The 15,736-nt window shown below is 52.4% G+C and overlaps 1 long non-coding RNA gene across 1 annotated transcript in view; it reads right to left on the reverse strand.

Moving 5' to 3' along the window:
- Positions 1–15,736, reverse strand: part of LOC309614574 — a 426,058-nt gene that overhangs the window by 337,307 nt on the left and 73,015 nt on the right. The window lies entirely within an intron of this gene.

Raw genomic sequence — 15,736 nt, forward strand, 5'->3', positions numbered from 1 at the left:
CCATCACCTCCCACTCCAAGCAACCACCATCCGCATTCTGTCTTTATGGATTTATTCTGGATATTTTCATATAAGTGGAATCGGAGAATACGTGACCCTTTGTGTCTGGCTTCTCTTACCTAGCATAATGTTTCCCAGGTTCATCCGTGTTGTAGCATGTGTTAGTACCTCACTCCTTCTTATGGCTCAATAATATTTAATTGTGTGTATGTACGTGTGTGTATAGATAGGTAATAGAACATATATTCCGCTATACTCCATTACATATATATATATATATATATATATATATATATATATATATATATATTCCACTGTGTGTGTGCATGTATATATAGATATATACATGCACACACACCACATTTTGTTTATCCATTCATTTCATCCACTGGTGGACATTTGGGTTGTTTCCACCTTCTGTTGTGAACAGTGCTGCTATAAACATTCAGGTACAGTTTTTGCGTGGGCATATGTTTTCAACTCTCCTGAGTAATACCTAAGAGTGGAATTGCTGGGCCATACGGTAGTTCTATATTTCACTTAACTGTCTTCCACAATGGCTGCGCACTTTTACATTCCCACCAGCAACTCACAAGGATTCCAATTTCTCCGCATCCTCGCCGACGCTTGTTTGTTGCTGTTGCCGTTGTTTATTAAAGCCATCCTGGTAGGTATTAAGAAGGGATACCTCGTGGTTTTGATTTGCATTTCCATCTTTTCATGTGCTTGCTGCCCATCTGCATATCTTCTCTGGAGAAATGTCTGTTCAAGTCCTTTGCTCATTTTTAAATTGGGCTGTTAGTCTTTGTGGCTGAGTCCTCTGTTATCTTTGAGCAAAGATGCGGCTAACTCCTATGCTGCCCCAGGACTAGGGATCTGGTGGTGATGGGCCCCACAGACAGGCAGAGGGCAGGGGGGGACGCAGACGCTGGAGGCTCGGGAGAAGGTCCAGGGAGAGCAGAGACGTGGTTAAAACGGCCTGGGAAGCGGGACCCGCGAGGAAGGTTAGAGCAGGACAAGAGAGGGAAGACTGTGGGCGACTTAACCCCCTTACTGGGGCTCACTCTGCATGGAGTGGCTGAGGAGGTGATTTCAAGGAATCGGTGGCCAGCTGGTTCCCATTTCCAAGGCAGAGAGAAGGAAATGTGCACCGCGGGGAGAGAGTGAGGCCGAGCAGAAGGAAATGCTTCCCGGCTGGAGAGCTTTACGAGGCCCTGAACCTGGCAGAATCTGCCAGCACCTGGCACAGAGCACAGACAGGGGGGACCCACCCAAGCAGCAGTGCCCTGAAGGGGTCTCTCAGGCCGCCATGCCCCGTGGAAACACCTGCAACAAAGAGGCGGCAGTGGCCACAGTCACACGTGGCCCGGGATTCATCCTGACACCCTGTGGCTTGCCGGCACCAAAGGGCACACACGGGGCCTAGCTCAGTGGACCACGTTTTCTGATCATCCTACATGCAGAGGAGGTCCTGGCTTGAATGGAGGTGCTGGGAAGCAGAAGCAACGAGGACACTGGGCTTGACCCTGAGGGACTGACAGGGAGGACGCTGGGGAAACCACCCACTCCGAACCAGCAGGGCGCAGGCACCTGCACAGAAAGGCCGGCTGGACCAGGTGACGTGAGTGGAGCCTCCAAGTTAGGAAGAAAGGAGAGGGTATAAGAGTGACCCTGCATTTGGAGTCAGTGCGCCTGGGTTCAATCCTAATGCCGCCATTTACAACTTGTTGAATTCTGGCAAATTCCTTAACTGCTCGGAGCCGTCTTTCCTCATCTCTCACAATGGGGATAATGTGACTTCTCCAGTCACATGGGGCAGAGTCAGCTCCAGAAGGCTGGATACCCCTCTCTGAGTGCAGTGCTATAACCCAGCAGAGTGTCACCTGCGTGACTCTGCAGCCTCTCCCTTGGTTCAAATCCCCACTCGGCCACCTACCGGCTGAGGGATCTCTGGCAGATTACTTAACTCCCCTGAGCCTCAGTGTCTTCATCTGTAAAACGGGAGTGGTGATAATAGTATCGATCTCATAGAGTAGTTGTGTGGGTTTCGTGAACTGACATGTGTAAAGACGCCCAGGAACTGCTCTACACTTTAGCTATTAGGATTATATAACCTTCAATGAAACAGACAATCCTTCTTCCTCAACTGTCTAGGTGTTTAGTATAGATTTCTGCACAGCGAGCTGAGTCCCAGCTCCAAATGCTCAAACTACGGGGTCACAGAATTGAAAAACAGGCGGCATCTGAGGAAACGGACTCTCCCTTCAAGGCAGTGAAGAGACGGCCAAAGGCCCAAGGCTCACCCAACCGGGGGCACTCAAATCCAAGTCGCCTCCAAAGGCCGGCTGCACCCCTGCCCCCTCCCCATCCGCAACGTCCCGCCCCGAGCCGCGCCCATTCTTTATCCATCCTGAAGCCAGCACCGCCCAGGGACCTGCGGTGAGGTTCAGTTAAAACAGTTTATGGGAAGGAAAGCCGCACTTTCTGTCTTCGCCGAAAGATAAGAGGAATCTGAGACCCGGATGGAGCCAGGAGGTCCCGTGCAGCCCTGACCCCGGGTCACAACAGACACACTCGATTTCCCAGAGCAGGACAAGCGCGCTAAGCACGCCCGCAGATACACGGCTGGCGCTGGGCTCCAGCTCTACGGCTGTGCCTCTGGGCAAGCTCCTTAACCTCCCTGGGCCTCAGTCTCCTGTCTGTAAGACAGTGAATACGTAGGGGTCCGTAGTCATGACAAGAGGGAGCCCCAAGCAGCGCCCAGCTCGCAGGAGCCTGTTCCTTGTGACTGTCGTCTCCCTGGGGGCTCCAGCTCCATGCTTCACAGCGGCTGCAGTGGTCACGGTCTACAGCCCTGCAGAGCCTTTGCCAGGCCAGCAGGTTAAGCCTGGCAGCCGGGAGCACCAGCCACCACTCTGTTGTGCGGGTCCGGGGCGCACCCGGCAGGAGGCAGCATTCCTGGAGGTGGGGGGGGGTGTCCCCAACACACATGCACCTGGATCCACTCAGCTGACACATTGCCCGAAAAAGCAATGTCCAGATCAAAGGACCCTGGCGGTCAACCAGAGGGAGGAGTTCCTGAGAGGAGCTGGGGAGACGTGGAGCCCAGATGGGGAGGTCAAGCAGTTCCGGGAGTCCTGTCGGGCCCCCTCCTCATCCCACACAGTGCAAAGCCGGCAGAGGAGCAGGTGGGTGTCCGCAGGTCCTGCCCCAGACCCTCCCAGTGCAGGCACTGGGACTGACAAGCTGCGGGAGCCTGAGTAAAGCCCACATCCCCATCCCTTCCAGAATCCTCAACTGTGGTGTCTTTGTCAGAGCTTCTGCAAGCAAGCCTCCCCCACCAATATGTTAGCACAGGAATGCCTTACAATGATCTCTAATGCCCTCCACCGCCCCCCCCCCACACACACACACTGTCTCTCTCCCTCCTCCTGGCAAGCTAGTACAGTGATTAACAGCACAGGCTCTAGAACCAGACTGCTGGGGCTGGAATACCAATGCAGCCACTTTTTAGCTGTGTGACCTCAGACACTGTACTCAGCCTCTCTGATCCTCCGTTTTTCTCATCTGTAAAATGGGGCTACTTATACTGCTGCAGTCCTAGGATGATTGCGGGAATTAAATCTTATAACAGATGAGGTCTGATGTGCATTGCCCAGGACTTAATAAGCACTAGATGAATGTCAGCTCTGATTATTTGTTACTAATCTAATTACTATCATCAGGGAGCCATTTAACTTCACTGATCTGACTGGTATGGGCTTCATGGGGTATCAGTCCAACAGAGATTTACCAGCGACAGAGAACAGTTAAGAAAATAGGGAGGGGGCTTCCCTGGTGGCGCAGTGGTTAAGAATCCACCTGCCAATGCAGGGGACACGGGTTCGAGCCCTGGTCCGGGAAGATCCCACATGCCGCGGAGCAACTAAGTCCGTGCGCCACAATACTGAGCCCACGTGCCACAACTACTGAAGCCTGCGCACCTAGAGCCCATGCTTCGCAACAAGAGAAGCCACCGCAATGAGAAGCCCGCGCACCGCAACGAAGAGTAGCCCCCGCTCGTCGCAAATAGAGAAAGCCCGCGCGCAGCAACGAAGACCCAATGCAGCCAATAAATAAATAAATAAATAAATAAATAAATAAATAAATAAATAAAATTAAAAAAAAAACAAGAAAAGAAAATAGGGAGGGATTAAACTTCTTTGTCGGCTTCCTTCAAGCATGACCATTTCAGGTCAGGATTTCACACCTGCCCCACAAAACGGAGGTCCCTACCCACAGTCTGCAGATCAGGACACCAAAGCTCAGAGAGGCCCAGGCAACAGAGCAGGTTCCAGAGCTAGGAGATTTGTTAAGGAACAAAAACCAGTTTCAGAAGCGTCACCCCGTTGTGCATGTTTTCATCACTCCACACCTCTCAGCACCCCCATCACCCCATCGCCCTCCCCAGACGGCCAGGGGACACCCACACCCCGCTAACCGTTCCCCCAGCCCTAATGTAGCAGAGCTGGCCTCGAGGCAGGGGCGAGAATGGACGTGGTGCGCGGGAGCCTCGGGGCTGGCCCCATAAGCACGGCCTCTGCGCCCCCCACCTCGCCCCCAATTAGAAAAACCGCCTACCGCTCTCAAGCTGCAGGCACACGGTGAGTCCCGGCCTCAGGGACAATCCCAGAACAACAGTCCTAGAAGCAAAAGAGCTCAGAGGGCCCTGCTTCTGTCTGGTTCCAAAATCCTTTGGCCAAACAGTTTCCCCGCAACCTCCACTCCAGATGGCTGGTCACTGCCTCCCAGAGGGTAATCCCTGTGTCTCTGCAGGGGCTGCCCGTTGCCTGGCTTTCCACCATGCAGGCCTCCCCATTCCTGGACCCCCATACCCGCCCCCCACACACCAGGCCCCCTAAGGACAGCACGGACCCCCAGCAGAGTGCCCAGTGGTTCTGAAAGGTCCATCTCGCCCACTGAGCTCATAAATGAAAAGCAGTGTCCATGGGTCACTCCCCAGACAGCTCCCTCCCCGTATTAAACACACATGCGCCAGCTCAGGAAACCATCCCCTGAGTGTGGGCAGGTAGTACTGCTCCCATTTTGCAGCTGGGGAAACTGAGGCTCAGGGAACTGCCTGGTCTAGGGTCACCTGCTCGTGAGTAACAAGGCCACGGTGCAAACGCAGGCTTCTTCACATCATTTTATTAAACCCCTTTTATACTGTTTTCCTGCTGTCTCATCTGATTTAGGGAAGGGGAGGCATGTCTTTCTAGGACCAACCCTGAGAACACGGCACACATCCACTTACAACCACTGATTGGTACACAAGGGGAAAAGCAGCCTGCAGGATCCCATCCCCTTTAAATTTGGAAAGTCCCAACCGGGTCTCTGGAGAGCTCTGCATTCATCCGCAAACACGAACTGGCCCCAAGTTAAGGGCTTTGAGTACAAGGTGAGCCAAAATCTGGTCCTCCCACCAGAAACGCTCCCGGGCTCCTGGCAGAGACACCCATGCGGCAGAAGCACATCAGAGAAAAGAGCACACAGGACAGAGCAGCTGGCTGTGCCAGGGAAGCCAGGAGGCCTTGCAGGCCCCCCAGCTGGGCTCAAAGCCAAGACCAGCAGGGCCCGGCAGAGGTGGAACGCCGCCCAGCAGATCTGCCATCTCCTCTCACCACCGGTGACGGTGGCGCACTTCACCCCCTTGTGACAGTGGCCCTTGGACAGTGGCGGCTCTCCCATCTAAAAAGTCCACCTGGACGTTTTTAACCAGAAGTCCCACCTCAGATTCAGAACTGCCTGGAACCCTACAGGACTGACAAAGCACAAGTCACAAGGACCAACTCTCCAAACTGCGGACCGCCTTGAAAACACGAAGCCCAGGTCGCCCGAAACCAACTGTGTGTGGAAGATGGAAGTTTGGTTGGGTTTCGTGGAGTCGTAGCCCACGTCGCCTCAGCATATTACCCAGAAGAAAAAGAAAGGAAAGAGGCAAATGCCAAAAAGATGAGGCAGCTGCAAAATGAAGATAGAGAAGAGCCTGAAGGATGCAGGGCCACAGGATAAGTGAAATGGCATTTCCTCCTTAGTCACTGGCAGGCACGGGCCCAACTCCAGGCCAGCAAGGCCGCTGGAGCCACGTGAATCGGCCCCTTGTTCCTGGGAGAGAAACTGAATCCGGAAGAAGCTGGGGTGGAACGTGCCCATTCCTGCCCCATCTTCCTCTTCCTCAGCTCCCACCCCTCCCCCCCACACACCCCCATATTCCCCATAAACCCCTGCCTCGGAAAACCCAAAATCCATGATCCCTCGGCTGATAACTTAGAAAACAAAATCCTTTAAAAGGCAAGAACTCCCGGAAAAAATCCAAAGATTTCACATTATCTTCCTGCAGCCCAGGCTTCCTGACCCAAATCTGGTCATTTGAGTCATCTCCTAATAATCCAGGAGTCGTCCACTATATGACCTGAATTGTCTGTTGTAGGGGTTTTTTTTTTGTTCCCACAGTCCTGCCCGTCCCACCCCGTCTCCCCTGTGGCCACGGGAACAACATGCCCCCAGCAAGCCAGCAGAGCCGGGGTACAACTTCCTGTCCTCCCCAAGTGCCGGCCAGCAGGTCGTGACTTCCGGAGACACCGCGGGAGAACCAGGGACTGTAAATAGAGCAGACTAGCGTCACTCCCATCAGGCACAGAGAGCCAGGACCCCCGCAGGGTCCCCTCTGTCCATCTGGGACCAGAGTCCTGGCTTTTCCCGCGATGCGTTTTGACATTTCTGGGGCAGGGAGCAGGCAGCCTGGGGAACGTGGTCAGGTCCCAGGGAAGGTCAGAATCCCAGCTTCAGCCTTACTCGCTGGGTGTGTGAACCCACGTGAGCCTCCGTGTTCACACCTGTGACGTTAGACTCAGATAGCATTTACACCTGTCGGGGTGGCTGGGAGAATTAGTTCAACCTTGGCACACCGCAGGAACTCAACAAAGGGCAACAGATACCCAAGCACTGTACCATCAATGCCTACACATCGACACCTGCTATGCCCACTATGCCAGACCTGACCACTTGACAGAACGTTTGAGAACAAGACTCAAACATCATACCATAGAAGCATCAGGAAAGCACTGGCTTCTCCAGGCAGCAAGAAAAGAGTCCTCCCCTTCACGCCCCGCATCCTGACACCTGGGAGCACAGGACGCCAGATGTGCCCGTAAGTCTTTTCTCACCCACTCACCACACCACAGTCTGCTTAGCCTGAGCCTGAATTTCCCCTCATTTCCCCTTTCACCATTATTTGTGTTGCTATCGAAGCATTTATCATCCTCAGGAAGATGCAAAATGCCAGTGCTATCTGAATTCAAACGCAATGTCAACTTGGAAACCTCAAAGCCACGTGGAGGTGGTGCTACCTAGGGAGCAGATGAAGCCTCAGGACAGCAGTGCGGCAACCTGTGGCAAGGCTGAAAGTGTGCCTACGCCGTGCCCTGCGTCCCTGGGGACACCTGCCCATGCACCTGGAGATGTGTGCAGGGAAGCTCACCCCAGCGTCGCCTGTGGCCGCAAAAACCTGGAAACAACCCAAAGTCTACCACGAGGGGCATGAAGGATCAGCCACAGCAGCGGCGTCACCCAAACATAACAAGGGGTGAAAAGAGCAAACTGCAGCCATCACACCCCTACCTTATGCCACTTCCGTAAGAATTTTAAATATTCAAAGGGTGCCTCGAATGCCCTCCAAATAGACCAAGTTCAGAAGAGTGGTACTTCTATGAAGAGAAGGAAATGGAACGGGAGAAGAGGCCCTACAAACGTCCATTTTATCTCTAGTTTGTTTTTAATATCTACAAAAGCAATGATCCAAAGCAAACACGCAACATCATGTAACACTTGTTAATCCTGGGGGGTGGGAATAGGGCCATTGTTAAGTGGCCTTTTGTGGCTTCTTGGTTTGTGTTTCAGATCTGGATGATTCACGTCATGCAAAGAAACCCCCAAATGCAGCAGAGTCACCGAGAAGGACGGAGAGGAGCAGAGAGCTGGGGTCACCCACAGCAACCCCAGAGCACCGCTGCTTTAAAGGGAGGCGGGGCTGCCTGCATCCTGAACATGCCTCAGCGGTCTAGTGCCACTTGGCCTTAACCCTATGGCATGTGCTCAACCCAGTCACCTCTGCCACCTTCACACTCCCTCCCCGAGGAATCAGGCTCAGCCACCAACGCTGGGCTCTGAAGCTCAACCAGACACGGCCACGCTGTCCAGCTCTCAGGCACCTTCCCAGCGGTGACTCATTCAGTCCTCTCAACAAGCGCACGAGGGGCACAAGGCAAGGACCGCCCCTTCATTGAAAGATGAGGAGCTGAAGCCTCAGAGAAGTCCCAAGACCAGCATGAGCTGACTCAACAACCGGAAAACAGGACAGTCTCAGAAGCAATCCGCCTCGCAAATCTGACCTAAGTCCGGGGTTTACTCTGCGTCAGGTTCCGAGAAGGGGGACTAACCACTGGCTGGGCTTTACAACTGAGGTCATCTAAATTTCACAATAACCAGCTTCACAGAGGAGGCGATGAAGGTCCAGAGAGGCCAAGCATCCTACCCAAGATTACACAGCCAGGAAACACCAGATTTTCTAACACATCCCCATCACCTCCCTGGAGCATTTCTCCATCAGGAAAATTCGCTTTCTGATGAGTATCCTCATATTCCCCGAACATGCAACAAGCAGTTTCCAGGGCCCCTGCGTGAGCAGAAAGCTGGGAGCTTGTCCTGGCTAATGTTTATTTGTTTATGTCATCGCCTCCTGCTAAACCCAGTCCTGAACCTCTGAGTGACTCAGAGACCTCACCGGGAGCAGCTGCTCTTTGGTTGGAGCCAGATAAGCCTCCACAGGGGAGGAGGGGAGGCTCAGGGCCGTTCCTGGTAATTAGGTGGAGCCGACCCCCTCTCCCCAGAAATCCCCACCCCCATGCAGAGTCATAGAAGGTAGCAGATAGGTAGATGGGAGGGAAAGACCCCACTGCCAGCAACTGCCCTGCAAAACCAGCTATGAGCACGGCTGACATTTTAACAAGACCAAGAAAGGGGGACCAAGCTTCCCCCCACCACCATGGGTGCCAGCAAGGTGACAGGTGAGAAGAGAGAGCAACCAGGGCAGATGGGAACACAAGCGCACAGCCAAGGCCCCGAAGCTCCTCGAAGGCCCACCATAGCCACCCAAGTCCCAGAGTTGCAGACACAGACAGAGCTGGACTCCAGGCTCCAGCGTCCTAAGCCATGGCATGTCACTGCCTAGCTCTGGCCTCCAAAGCCTTTTCCCTGAAGGTTCTATAAAGCAGACGTAGAGAGCATCTCCTGAAACTGCAGCCACCCACAAAAGCGTGTTCTCTTTATCCTACACTAGTTCTAACTGAATAGAATGTATGGGTTCTAATGTCAGAATAATGAAGAAAATGTTCCCCCTTTTTTTTTAAGGCAACTGAGTCTCCTTTCAAACTTCTCACACAGCCCCTCACTCCGCCCCTCCTTTGGAGAAACTGAGAATCATTCCCCAACTTTCTCAAATATGCTCCCCTTCTCCCCCGATGGCCTGCCTTGCCTCTCACATTAGCCAGGTTAAACAGGCGCCATAGGGAAAAGGCTCAAACTCACCCACGCTGACCCAGGCTTCCAGCGGCCAAGGCCATGGCCCTGCCCCACTGCGTGAGAGATTTTTTGTGTAGTAGCTATAAACCTTCCATTGCCTCCAAACCCACTCAGGGATAACAGGGTGTTGGGGAAAGGGTGAGAGGTCAAACAGAGACCCTCCTGGAATCTGCCCCCTTCATTAACTTCGGAATTCCGCAGGCCAGTGTTTTCTCAAGACTTTTTACACTAAACACTCACCCAGGAGGAGGGGACAGCCATTCTCACACTGCAGGCTCCGGCTGAAAAAGCCAGGACCTGGCTTCCTGGGATGAGAGAGGGCCAGCAGCCCCTGGGCCCCCACGGGGAGGAGCTAACATTGAAGGAGCAAATACTCAGGTAAGAACTAAAGATTCAGCGGTGTTATGGTCCTGACTTTGCGGATGATGAAAGTGAGGCTCAGAGAGGTTTAGGAACTACAGCAAGGTCACACAGCTATGAAACAGCAAAGTTTCACAACATGGCTGTGTTTTGCTCCAAAGACCACAGTCTTCCAACAACTGCAGCTCTCAACCAAAGGAGGGCAAAGATCTCCCAGCCGGTCCCAGGCACCCTGTGAGGTAGGATCCGGGCGCCCAGGCCTGCCACTCAAATTAGCACTGAGGCCTGTGTGTAATTCCGGGGCTGGAAAGAGCATCCAACACTGAAAACACTCCTCTGAAATGACACCCTAGAGTCACCAAGATGACCCCTTGCTAACGCTGCAGCCCCTGCCAAAATGCACGTGTCTTTAGGTTTTACTATGGGTCAGAGCATCAGAGGATGGCACATAGTAAGCCTTCAACAAATGTCTGCTATGCAAATGGCAAGAGAACCGACAGTGTGAAGGTCTTTTGTATTTTCCGTAAAACCCCAATGAAAGCACCATCCATATGCTGCTTAACAAGCCTCATATAAAGACTACATCTTGTAACAAGTTTTTTTTAGTGTTTATATCCAGGAGGAGTCTCTCACTTTCAAAGACAAACAGGTTTCCTTCATTTAGACCAAGGGGCAAACTATAGCCTGTAGGCCCTTTGCCAGTTCTTTTTTTTTTAATTAATTAATTTATTTTTGGCTGCGTTGGGTCTTCATCGCTGCGTGCGGGCTTTCTCTAGTTGCAGCGAGCAGGGGCTACTCTTCGTTGCGGTGCGCGGGCTTCTCACTGCTGTGGCTTCTCTTGTTGTAGAGCACGGGCTCTAGGCGTGTGGGCTTCAGTAGTTGTGGCTTGCGGGCTCTAGAGCGCAGGCTCAGTAGTTGTGGCACGCAGGCTCAGTAGTTGTGGCTCGCGGGCTGTAGAGTGCAGGCTCAGTAGTTGTGGCGCACGGGCTTAGATGCTCCACAGCATGTGGGATCTTCCCGGACCAGGGCTCGAACCCGTGTCCCCTGCATTGGCAGGCGGATTCTTGACCACTGCACCGCCAGGGAAGTCCCTATTGCCAGTTCTTATAAATAAAGTTTTATGGGAACACAGCCATGTCCATTCATCTACATAATGTCTATGGCTGCTTTCCAGACACAAAGGCAGATACTGACTAGTAGTGACAGAACTGTACAGCCCACAAAGCCAAAAATATTTACTACTCAGCCCTTGAGAGAAAAGGTTTGCCAAGCCTTGATTTAGACACAAATATAACCTACTCAGTGTGTCGTGCTAACCAGGAACTCAGAACTAAACTTAATGTTCAATATTAGTAACTCACGCATCCTCAATGGTCTTTATTTCCATAGGTCTGTATGTTTGGCTCCTCTAATTCCATTTTAACACTTGGTTTAAAAATAGCGAATAATCACTGAGTACTGATTATATGTCAGGCACTGAAGTAAGCCCTTCAATATGATCTCTTATTTAATTCTCACAATAAGCCCATAGGGTAGGTAATATTTATCCCCTATTTACTGAGGAGAAATGAATGAATAAAAAAATGAATGAATGAGTCATGGATTGATTACATAGTGGTAGTATTTACTACTTCATAATCCAATCCCAGAGAGTAATACATGAGTTGATTGGAAAACTTTGGTGCTCAATAAGTAGAATAGAGCTGGCAGAGCTGAGATCAGTAGGCTTTGTCAATTCGAGCAGAATTATAGGATTATAAAGCACTATCATTCCGAGATTCTTTTTGTTTTCAATCTAGCTTCAGACTGAGCTGTGCAATCGTTTCATCATGAATCTTCTGGATTTAGGGAGGATCACAGTGGACTAAACAGCACAGTGACATATAGCTACTCAGGTCAGTCTGAGGAACACTCTGTCTCCAGTGATGTGGCCGGGGCCACACAGCCAAAGTGCCGCCAATCGAAGCAAGGACATGTGCTCCAAATTTAGCCCTCTGCAGGAGAGCTGTGTCCACATGTTGCTACCTTAACATTTTTGCAAAATTGACCTTTTTTTAACTTACGTAACTACATCCTAAGCAGTAATAGCTGCAAAATCACAGGTCTCCTATGCCAATCACGGTCTTTTTCTAATTCAAGTTAAAATAAATATAAAACAATTTTTTTAAATTTGCCCCTCTATAACCTAGAGGCATCTTGTACACCTCACTGCACTCTTGAGAACCACAGGCCAAGCAGGAGCAGGGAGGCTGAAAGCTGACAGATCGGAGGGCATGCCAGCTTCTCCGCACTCTCCTGAGATAATCTTGGTAGTTTTCCGGATCTCTCTGAACCTCAGTTTCTTCATGTGTAAAAGTGGGGTTCCACCCACTTCCCCAGGTTGGAAGATTAATCAAGCTTTGATAAACACCATCCATTAAGCAACCCCATGGCTGTTCAGTGACAAGCCTGGTCTCCAGACTCAGCCTGTGCGGACCCCAGGAGCCCAGGCCTCCCCATGGGAGAACAGGCCCAGGCCGCTAAGCCATCTCCAGGAATGCTGGCTGGGTGTCCGTGGAGGTGGGGGGCAGCCCTGCATCCCCCAGACCCTCCCCCGTCAAGTAGAATGTGTGCTATCAATCACCACAGGGGCCTATCAGTTAATTAAATTTTTTTTAAAAAAGGTCAGGCATGCTCTAGCAGCAGCCTGGGGTAACAGGGCTCAAAGAAAAATGGGTTCTTCCAAGCAGCTAAAAACAGACTTGTGAGATGATACTAGGCCAAGCAGAAATGCGAACTGGTCACACAATTGCAAAGGAAAAAACTGGAGGAGCCGATGTGGACCCAGAAAATAGCAGCAGCGCCAGGCCCACCAGGACCGGCAGCACCTGGCTGCATCCTGGCCAGAAGCATCCTGGCTTACACGTGTCAGCACCTGGCCAGAAGCATCCTGGCTTACACCTGCCTTCCCAGAGTAAGTGCTGCTGCCTTCACTCCCAGGCTAGAAGAGAAATGAGACAGTTTCCCTAGCAATGAGGATACCAAGGCCCAGAGAAGGGAGGTGATCTGCTCGAGGTCACACAGTTACTGGGGGCTAAGAAGGGAGTAGAAGTTGTGTCTCTCAGTTCCAAGCCGCGTGAACCAGCGGCTTTGGAATCCGTGAGAACTGTGCTCCAATCCTGCCTGTGTTCCCTGGGGGAGACCTGCTTTGCCTGTCTGGGCTCCCAGTTACTTCAACACTAAAAGAGACTGTTCTAGGGCCCACCCCATAGGTCTGGTCTGGGGCTGGAATGGAATAAGGTCTGCCACGTGCCCTGCACAGAATATGGCTTAACAAATGGCGATTATTCCTACATCTGTGCCCGCAGGGTGCACCCTCGCAGACACGGGGCAGCTGCTTGGAGCAGCCAGAGCGGGGGAAAGCGGGCACCTTACTTCTCGCCATGACCATTCTGTGCCTTCTGGTGCCCAAGCCCACCCACCCCCTCCCGGGAGGAGCGTGAGATAACCCAGACCACCACAATGGGGTTATTCTAGGGAGTAACTGATAAAAGGAGAAAAAGCAGGGCTGCGGGCCATGTGATAAGTGAGGGCGCAACTCTGCAGCAGGAGGGCGCGGGGAGATGGCAGAAGACATGCGAGGGGCCTGGGAGGGCAGAAGCGGAAGGGGCAGTGCCGTGCCTCGGTGTCCCCACTCACTTGCCTAGCTGAGCCCCTCATGTCCCCAGGAAGAGCTCTGATGGCCATTGCAAGCCCAGCCCAACCTCCCAACCCTCCAAGGACCCCCAGACCCTCAAGAGCCCGCCCCGGAGGACTCCTCTCCCTGTCCTGCTTGGCCGTGGACAGCAGCGAGCATAGCAACTGTCACCAATTCCTCCTAGCAGACCGTGGACCCCAGGGGCTGCTGTACTGTGACTCCAACCACACCTGGTCCCGCGGCCCGGCATGGGGCCTGCTTCCGCCATACAGGGAGCACAGAGCTCTTCCGGAAAGCCCATCTCTCCCAGGTGACAAAGAGGAACCCCGTCCTAAGGACCCCAGGAGCATTCCACAGCAGGCAGTGCTCCACACACACACACAAAACACACACACACACACACACACCACACACACACAAAACACACACGCACCACACACACACACACGCACCACACACACACGCACCACACACACACCACACACACCACACACAACACACACACCTCACACACCACAAACACCACACACACAGCACACACACAACACACACAACACACACACACAAAACACACACCACTCACACAACACACACCACACACACCTCACACACACCACACACACACACCTCACACACCACAAACACAGCACACACACACAACACACACACCACTCACACAACACATACACAAACACACACACACACACACCACACACCACACACACCACACACAACACACACACCACACACACCACACACAGCACACACACAGCACACACACAACACACACAACACACACACAACACACACCACACACACCTCACACACCACACACACACACCTCACACACCACAAACACAGCACACACACACAACACACTCACCACTCACACAACACACACACCTCACACACCACACACCTCACGCACCACACACACACACCTCACACACCTCACACACCACACACACACGCACCACACACACACCACACACACCACACACAACACACACACCTCACACACACACACACACACCTCACACACCACAAACACAGCACACACACACAACACACACACCACTCACACAACACATACACAAACACACACACACACCACACACACCACACACACAACATACCACACACACCACAAACACAGCACACACACACACACCTCACACACCACAAACACAGCACACACACACAACACACACACCACTCACACAACACATACACACACACACACACCACACACACCACACACACACAAAACACACACGCACCACACACACACGCACCACACACACACGTACCACACACACACGCACCACACACACACCACACACACACAAAACACACACGCACCACACACACACACGCACCACACACACACGTACCACACACACACCACACACCACACACAACACACACACCTCACACACCACAAACACCACACACAGCACACACACAGCACACACACAACACACACCACACACACCTCACACACCACACACACACACACACACACACCTCACACACCACAAACACAGCACACACACACAACACACACACCACTCACACAACACATACACAAACACACACACACACACACCACACACAACACACACACCACAAACACCACACACAGCACACACACAGCACACACACAACACACACACACAACACACAACACACACACCTCACACACCACACACACACACCTCACACACCACAAACACAGCACACACACACAACACACTCACCACTCACACAACACATACACAAACACACACACACCACACACACCACACACAACACACACACCTCACACACCACACACACCTCACACACCACACACACACACACACAACACACACCACACACACCTCACACACCACACACACCTCACACACCACACACACACACACACACACCTCACACACCACAAACACAGCACACACACACAACACACACACCACTCACACAACACATACACAAACACACACACACCACACACACCACACACAACACACACACCTCACACACCACACACACACACCTCACACACCACAAACAGCACACACA

This window comes from Balaenoptera borealis, assembly GCF_965194805.1.
Source record: "Balaenoptera borealis genome assembly, chromosome: 17".
Taxonomy (NCBI): domain Eukaryota; kingdom Metazoa; phylum Chordata; class Mammalia; order Artiodactyla; family Balaenopteridae; genus Balaenoptera; species Balaenoptera borealis.